Raw genomic sequence first — 8782 nt, forward strand, 5'->3', positions numbered from 1 at the left:
GTTTCTGTATCACTAGGAAGCGTTCTTGGTGGTCGATTCAATAAGGCATTAGCAATTTGCCCTATTTGGTTCTCCAGAGTCTTGATAGAAATAGCCTGGATCAGAGCCTGGTTTTTGCACATAAGCCTCAACTCCTCCAATTCAGATTTTTCATTCGAAGATAGACCTGCATTTAGTTGTTGAATTTGGAGTTGTTGTTTTGGTGCAAATTGTTGCTGAAAACCAGGAGGGTTGAATTGTTTTGCTCCAAACTGCTGGAACGGCTGTTGCATCGCATTCTGATTGTTGCTCCAGCTGAAGTTAGGATGATTCCAGTTGTCAGGATGATAAGTGTCTGGAACTGGTTGCTGCGATCTCTGAAAGTTGCTCACAAACTGAGCTGAGTCACTAGATATAGCGCATTGCTCCGTCGCATGCGAACGTGCACATAGCTCACAAACACTGGTTATCTGATTAACACCCAAGTTAGCCAGAGAATCGATCTTCATAGACAACTCCTTTAGTTGAGCAGTGATAGCCGTAGCTGTATCCACCTCAAAAACTTCTGCTACCTTGCTCTGTGGCAATCTCCGGGCTGGATACTGATATACTTTGCCCATAATACTCCACCTGCTGCTGCATCGAGCATGGGTCTGGACTGTGCTCCCAACCCATTGTAAAAATAATTGGTGATCATCCAATCAGGCATTCCATGATGTAGACACTTCCTAAGCATCTCCTTGTAGCGCTCCCAAGCTTCATATAAAGATTCTCCTGATTGCTGCGCAAATTGAGTAAGAGCATTCCTGATTGCAGCTGTCTTCGCCATATGAAAGAATTTAGTAAGAAACTTCTGAGCAAGATCTTCCCAAGTAGTAATCGAACGAGCTGGTAGAGAGTGTAACCAGCTCTTAGCCTTGTCCCTCAGAGAGAATGGGAACAGTCTCAGCTTCACAGTATCTTCAGAAACATCGTTGAACTTGAAGGTGTCGCAGATCTCAATAAAGTCCCTAATGTGCATATTGGGATCTTCAGTTGGAATAATAATAATTGGTGATTCAATTAAACCTTTCGTGAATAATGTACAATGTAATATAATCTCTTTAGATTTATATTATAGATCAAACTCGAGGCATGCATTGTGTCATCCTCTGTTAACGTTTAATCCTTGTTTTCTTGATCAATGAGTAAACTATTACACAAATCAGTATTTGAGCACGACCATGCATTTTATAGTCTTACTCAATCAAGAGGCTAATAATATCATTCCTTTAATATAGGAGGGCTAAATCCCATCTAGATCATTCATATTTCTTATATGATTCATAATATACCCAATATCTACTTTTATTATTACCCGGTTAAGGATAACTTTCAATAGTATCAAAGTATATTAATTCTCGTATTGAAATATAATAACTTCAGGTCTAAGGACCAATACATCATTATCACTATGAGATTAACTTATGACACTATAAACATGTAGTATCTCACAACGGGTCAATCCAGCACCATGTATCTAATACATGTGTCTGTGTTTTGACTTTAGTATCACCATACCTATGATCAATGAGATATGATCACCAGTCAACAAACACACTAGTCTCTACGTATTTATTATCGTCCCTTAACAATAATACTTGACTATGGACTTTTAGGAATATCAATACTATTCTCATAATCCCATTGCTAAGTCACGTACTTAGATATATAGATTTACATATTATATTCCAAGGACATTTATTAATCTAACATTTTATCACAGAAAATTAAGATATAATAAATTACTAAAGAATAATATGTAGAATCATAATTAATAATCCAAGTGTCTCGTAACATATACATAATAGTGTTGTCTCTAGGGCGCACACACTAACAATTTGAGCATGCAAACATCATTACCACCAAAAGTGACAGGAATGTCATCCCGAATCGGAAGGTATTGGAGAATGAAATGGATAGGCATGAAGTAGAGAAAAAGCTAGCAACTGAGGAAACTTCAACCAACAAAAAGGTTGAAAACAGTAACGATTCACAAGTTTATGAGATCTTGCATGAGAAAGGGAGTGAAGCTGAGAGTGAGCACAAATATTTGGAGGAGCAAGCTTAACCAAATTTTGCTGGTAAATATTTTAACCCTTCAAATTATCTATTACTAATAACCGCTTCGATTAAGTTCCTTTTCCAGCTAGGTTGGGTCAAACGAAGAAGAGTGCACTAGAAACAAATATTTTGGAAACCTTTCATAAAGTGCAAAATAAATTTACCTCTACCGGAATGTATTCAGAATCTACCAGCATATGCCTAGGTATTGAAAGACTTATGTACTAAACGAAGAAGGGTGAAAGAAAGGGAGGTTATTGAGATGAAATAAAATGTCTCTACGGTTTTGCAAGGAAAATTGCCAACTAAATGTAAGAATCCAGGGAGTTTTACTATTCCTTGCACCATTGGTAATTCTAAATTTAAAAATGATTTACTTGATTTGGGTGCATCCATTAATGTTATGCCATCTAGTTTTTATGAGGAATTTTGTACTAAAACTGGACTTAAAATAAATGATGTTATGATTTTATTAGCTGATATATCTCACATTTACCTGAAAGGTGTTTTGGAGGATGTTCTTGTGCAGGTTGGAAGGTTTCAATATCTAGCTAATTTCTATATCTTGGACATAGGAGAAGCACCTAATGCACGATTAATTCTTGGGAGACCATTCATGTGCACTGCTCAGACAAGTATTGATGTGGCAAGATGAGAGCTTATTATAGACATTGATAATAAACTATAAAGCTCAATATGTTTGAGATGATGAGGTACCCCGTGGACACCGAGACGTGCTATGTATTGAGCATAACTGGAGATATTGTACAAAAGTACTTTGAGTTGATGAAAGAGGATAAATTAAAGACACTAATTTCCCATGGCATTGACATTGATAAGGAAGAGAATTTTTAAATCCTTGTCGAGAGTTCAGGTATTTATACGGATAATATGATGGAGCACTGCAAGGCTTTATATGGAGTGGATTCTGTCAATAATGTGACGAGTTTGGTACTACCTCTAAATTCCACTCAAAATCAGTTGCTGTCAATTGTTCAAGCACCTCAACTGAAACCCAAACCATTGCCCCCATCTTAAATACGTGTTTCCAGGGAAGGAAGAGACATTGCCATCATAATTTCATCATAGCTCACAGCTGAACAAGAATAAAAAGTGGTGAAGGTCGTGAGAAAATACATCAAAGCTATTGGTTGGGGTTTGACAGATATTCGGGGAATCATCCCCACATTATGTGTTCATTGTATCCACTTGGAAGAAGGTGCAAAACCTGTGAGAGTACCTCAATGTCGATTAAATCCTCCTACGATGGAAGTTGTGAACAAAGAAGTCATCAAGCTATTGGATAATGGAATCATCTATCCTATCTCTGACTCAAAGTGGGTTTCTCCCATGCATGTTATTCCTAAAACATCAGGAGTTATAGTTGTAGCATATGAGGAAAATGAGTTGGTGCCTCAACGAACTGTGATTAGTCATAAATTTTGTATTGATTACAGGCCTTTCAACAATGCTACAAGGAAGGATCATTTTCCCTTGCCATTCATTAATCAAATGTTGGAGAGGTTGGCTGGCCGTGCTTATTCCTGCTTCTTGGATGGTTACTATGAATATAATCAAATCGCTATAGCCCCCGAAGATCAAGAGAAGACAACATTTACATGCCCCTTTGGTACTTTTGCCTTTAGACGCTAATCTTTCGGTCAGTGCAATGCACTTGTGACTTTTAAGAGATGCATGTTAAGCATATTCTCTAATTATGTGGGAAAAATTATTAAAGTTTTCATTGACAATTTCAGTGTCTTTGGTGATGATTTTGATGGTTGTTTGAGGAACTTGGGATTGATTTTGCAGAGATGTGAAGAAACAAATCTAGTGTTGAATTGGGAAAAGTGCCGCTTCATGATAACCCAAGGTATCGTTCTGGGACATGTGATTTATTCAAGAGACATTGACATAGATAAAGCAAAAATTGACTTGATTCGGTATTTACATGCTCCGACAAGTATAAAAAAGATTAGGTCATTTCTTGGGCATGCTGGTTTTTATAGAAGATTCATTCAGGATTTTTCAAAAATTGCGAGGCCTCGAACTAATCTTCTTCAAGATGTACCATTTGAGTGCAGTGATGACTACAAGTTGGAATTGAGGAGCTGAAAGCTTACATCATCCTCCAACATACAAGCACCTAATTGGAATTTGCCTTTCGAGATAATGTGTGATGCTTCAGATTATGTTGTTGGAGCTGTACTTGGGCAACAGAAGGGCAAAAAGGTGCATGCTATCTATTATGCTTTGAGGACCTTAAATGATGCACAACTTAATTATGCAACTTCTGAGAAGGAGCTCTTAGCTGTTGTTTTTGCTTTGGAGAAATTTTGGTCATATTTGATTGGTACAAAGGTGATTATATACATTGATCATGCGGCCTTAAAATACTTGTTGGCCAAGAAGAAGGCAAAACCAAGATTCATCCGTTGGATATTTCTGTTACAAGAGTTTGACATTGAAATTAAGGATAAAAAAGTATCTGAAAATGTTGTAGCTGATCATCTGAGTTGCTTGGTGAGGGAGGAAGAAGATGTGCCCATTACTGAGACTTTTCTGGATGAACAACTTCTCCGGATTGAGGTAAGTGCTCTAAATAATTTTACTCCATGGTATGCCGATATTGTGAACTATTTGCACAGTAGAATGTTTCCCAGTACTTTGACTCATGCACAAAAAGATAAAATTAAACATGATTCAATATTTTATGTGTAGGATGCTCCATATATTTGGAAGCATTGTTCTGATCTAGTAATTAGAAGATGTTTTCCTAATAATGAATTTGAATCAGTGTTAATATTTTGCCGTAATTATGCATGTGGGGGACACTTTGGAGCAAAAAGAACTGCACATAAGGTCTTAGAATGTGGTTATTATTGGCCTACAATCTTTAGAGATGCTAAGGAATTTTTTAGCACTTGTGATAGATGCCATCGATTAGGGAACATAATGCTAAGAATCAAATGCCCATGAATTTTATTTTAAATGTTGAGCTATTTGATGTGTATGGGGTATTAATTTTACGGGGCCATTCTTGAATTATAATGGTTTTATATACATTCTTTTGGCTGCTGATTATGTGTCGAAGTGGATCGAAGCTAATGCCACACACACTAATAATTATAAGTGGTTGCATAATTCGGAAGGACACATATTTTTGCTGGGTTTGGAATGCCGGGAGTTGTTATTAGTGATGGAGGATCACATTTTTTTCTACCGAATCATTGAGGCGTTATTTCGCAAGTATAACACATAAGATTTCTACACTTTATTATCCATAAACCAATGGACAAGCAGAGGTATCTAATAGGGAGATAAAGCAAATCTTGGAAAAGACCGCGTGATTGACCCCAAAAGATTGGAGTCAACAGCTAGATGATACAGTTTGGGCTTATAGGACGACATACAAGAAACCCATTGGTATGTCAACGTATCGCATTATCTATGGGAAACCTTTTTATTTGACGGTGGAACTTAAGCATAAAACATATTGGGCTATAAAAATTCAACATGAGTTTGGATAAGGCTGGTTTTCATCATAAGCCGCATGTGTCTGAATTGGAGGAACTTCAAATTGAAGCTTATAAAAGTGCTTGTATTTATAAAAAAATGAAGATGTTTCACGATAAGATGATTCAATGAAAGCACTTTGAAGTTGGCTAAAAAGTTCTGTTGTATCACTCTATATTGCGTATTTTTTCTAGAAAGTTGCGTTCAAGGTGGATTGGTCCATTAAAATAGTGGAAGTAATTTCACATAAAGCTACGGTGATTAAATAAGATGATGGAAATACATTTAAGGTGAATGGGCATCGTCTCAAATTATACTTGGAGGACACTTCAAACCATATTAAGGAGAGCGGGGCTCTTAACGATGTGATCATCTCTGGTGCTTAAAATCTGAAGCACAATGTTTAGCCAAAGACAATAAAGAAAAACTCTTCTTGGGAGGCAACCCAATGTTACCGTAAGTGTGTGTAATAATTATTATAGTTATAGTTATAGTTATAGTTATAGTTATTACTGTATTATTAATGAATAGTTTAATTCATTTTACTCCCCGTAAGGCTGCTTGATAATTTTCTGTGAGGTGTTTCATGTTTAAGTGGTTATTTAAATTTTTTGATGTGAAAAAATAAAAAAAAGGTTCGTTTGGTTTTGTGATATTACTTCCCTTGGTGCCACAATCTCTGTTAGATGTTTTCTGCGGTGCACACTTCCTTCCCGTGGTGCGCACATCCCTGGAAGAGGTGTAGTGCCTCTAAAACACGTGCGTAAGCTTCACAACTTCAGGTCGCACTTCACATTATTGCTTCCTATCTATACTCAGCTGCCAGCCTTTTTTATTAAGTCCAAGCTATAGTACACAAGCTCACCTGTCTGTACTCAGCTACCAACCCATTTTCTTAAGTCCAGGCTGTAGTTCACAAGCTCAACATGCCTATTTGAATTATTTAAAGGCCTATTTGAATTCTTTCAAGCAAATACTGCTTCACTTCAAGCATTCTGCTTGAAAAGAAAAAAATTATTTCTGGTCCAAGGGTATTGGACCCCTGATTTGCTGTTATAGGATTTCCATGTGGCACTCTAAACCATATGTGCTACCTTAACAATTGTTTTACTTTGTTGACTTCACTACCTATCTACAAAATTGGGTCGTGAACTTTAATGGACTATAGACAACATTGTTTGAACAATTTTGGGAGGGACACTTCATGCATTACAAGGGGGTATCTTTAACATTATTTGTATAAGATTTTTCTTTGTTTTATTTTTATATTTTTTAGAATAATGTTTTTTTTAAATTCTTTTTAGATGTATGTATTATATATTTTATTCATTGAGGAAAATGAACCATTCAAGTGTGGGGAGGTATTCTCAATATTATTATCTATATATTATTACTCCCTCTGTCCCATTCATTTCTATACACTTTCTTTTTCGGGATGTCCCATTCATTTCTATACATTTCAAAACTTGCCAAAAATAGTAAAACTTTTATAATATAAAATTAACTACACCCACTACTTTCTTCCACTACATTATCTTTATACATTAAATATTGATTGGTCCCATCACTTTACCCATTTTTTTACCTTTTCTCACAACATTCCACTGTTTCTTAACCTACGTGACCAAATCAAACATATATATCTCAACAGGACGGAGGGAGTATATTATTTTTATTATTATATATTAATAAAATTAAACAAAATTTCTTTGTAAAATAGTTAGCGCAGAACATGTTAGAATAAATAGTTGCATGTTTCATAAATTAATTCATATAAATTATATTAAATTATATAGTTATATTATATATTAGTTGCATATCATTGTATAACATAACATGATCTCGAATTAGTAGTAGTCCAGGTCAATGACCTATGATGATATTATGTGTGGCTTTTTTCTAACTAAATCTTGCTATGTGTAGCGTAAAATTTATATGTGCAAGTGTACACAATCGCAAACAAGTAATATAGTAGTAATACAGTTATCGTACCTCAAGGACTGTATATTTGTATTTATTTGCAAGTGATATCTAACAATTCAGTTATCGAGCATAAATAAGTGTTAAAGATTATATACCTAAACTAATTAATAAAAACTAATTTAAATAACTAAAATTAAAATAGCACAAAAAGTTGGTACGAGTTTCAAATAAGAGAAGATAAGTCAGGATAATTACTTCCCCCTAACGGGTGAAATTTGGTAAAAACGTTGCGATGTACTATAGCAAATCCACAGTTCACTAGGTAGAATTCAATGGTAATATGTTTCTCTCGAAATGACTGTGGTATAACTCATACGAAATAAACTAACATAGTCTATGCCAATTTACCTTTCAGAATTTATTTAAGCACCAATTCATAAAGCTATGCATGATCACAATATATATCTATACCGTAACAAGGTTATAATCTAAAGATATAAGCATGCATCATTCAAGTTTTATGTCTATTAACTATAACCCTCTCGGTATTATAATTAATTTTGTAACCTACTATATTTGAGCAGACAATAGCAAGTATAAGCATGAAAATCACTTGAACGAATAAATTATAGAACCGCATACACTACTCTTCAACAAAACACCAATAATCTCATGCTAAGGTTCCATAAAAATCCCAACTTTATAAAATTAGTTCATAATATGTGTCAAAAAATCACCCAAGTGTTGGTAACACATATTCATAATGAAAAAGTTAAGGAGAGAATTCTACTCATAAAGATGGAGAAAAACAATCCAAGTGAACATCTTCAATGGATGTATCTCCTTCCTCAAGCCTCTTTCTCTTTCTTTGTATTTGTGTGTATATATCTTGTGCTCGGTCTAGCTCTAATATTCATATTTGGTCTGAATAATGATACTAATATATCTAAAAAAAGTATTTTTAATAAATTGAAGTAAATACAAAGAGATTTCCCAATTAGAATTGAATTACAAGAAAGTGAAAATTCGTAGTTGACTTTTTGATTCAGATTCTCACCTGATTTAACTGGGATATATATTCAAGACCAATTTTGAATTGAAGCCCCTCTCATAATATTTTCATGGGTTGTTGAATCGTCAGAATCGGGCTTCTAGAACTTCAGATATGACCCGAACAGTGTGGACTGCGCAGCTGGCCCATAAAATCCGATTTTAAATCAATTAAACTCTAAATTTGATTTTTTTAACTCCAAGACTTCAT

General features: G+C 35.0%; 1 non-coding gene across 1 annotated transcript; it reads left to right on the plus strand.

Annotated features, from left to right (window-relative positions):
- Positions 1-686: 686 nt before the first annotated feature.
- Positions 687-793, plus strand: LOC141670218 (small nucleolar RNA R71). The gene has a single exon (XR_012554459.1). It is a non-coding gene; the product is annotated as a small nucleolar RNA R71 (small nucleolar RNA).
- The last annotated feature ends 7989 nt before the right edge of the window (positions 794-8782 follow it).

Source organism: Apium graveolens, chromosome 6, assembly GCF_009905375.1.
Source record: "Apium graveolens cultivar Ventura chromosome 6, ASM990537v1, whole genome shotgun sequence".
NCBI lineage: Eukaryota > Viridiplantae > Streptophyta > Magnoliopsida > Apiales > Apiaceae > Apium > Apium graveolens.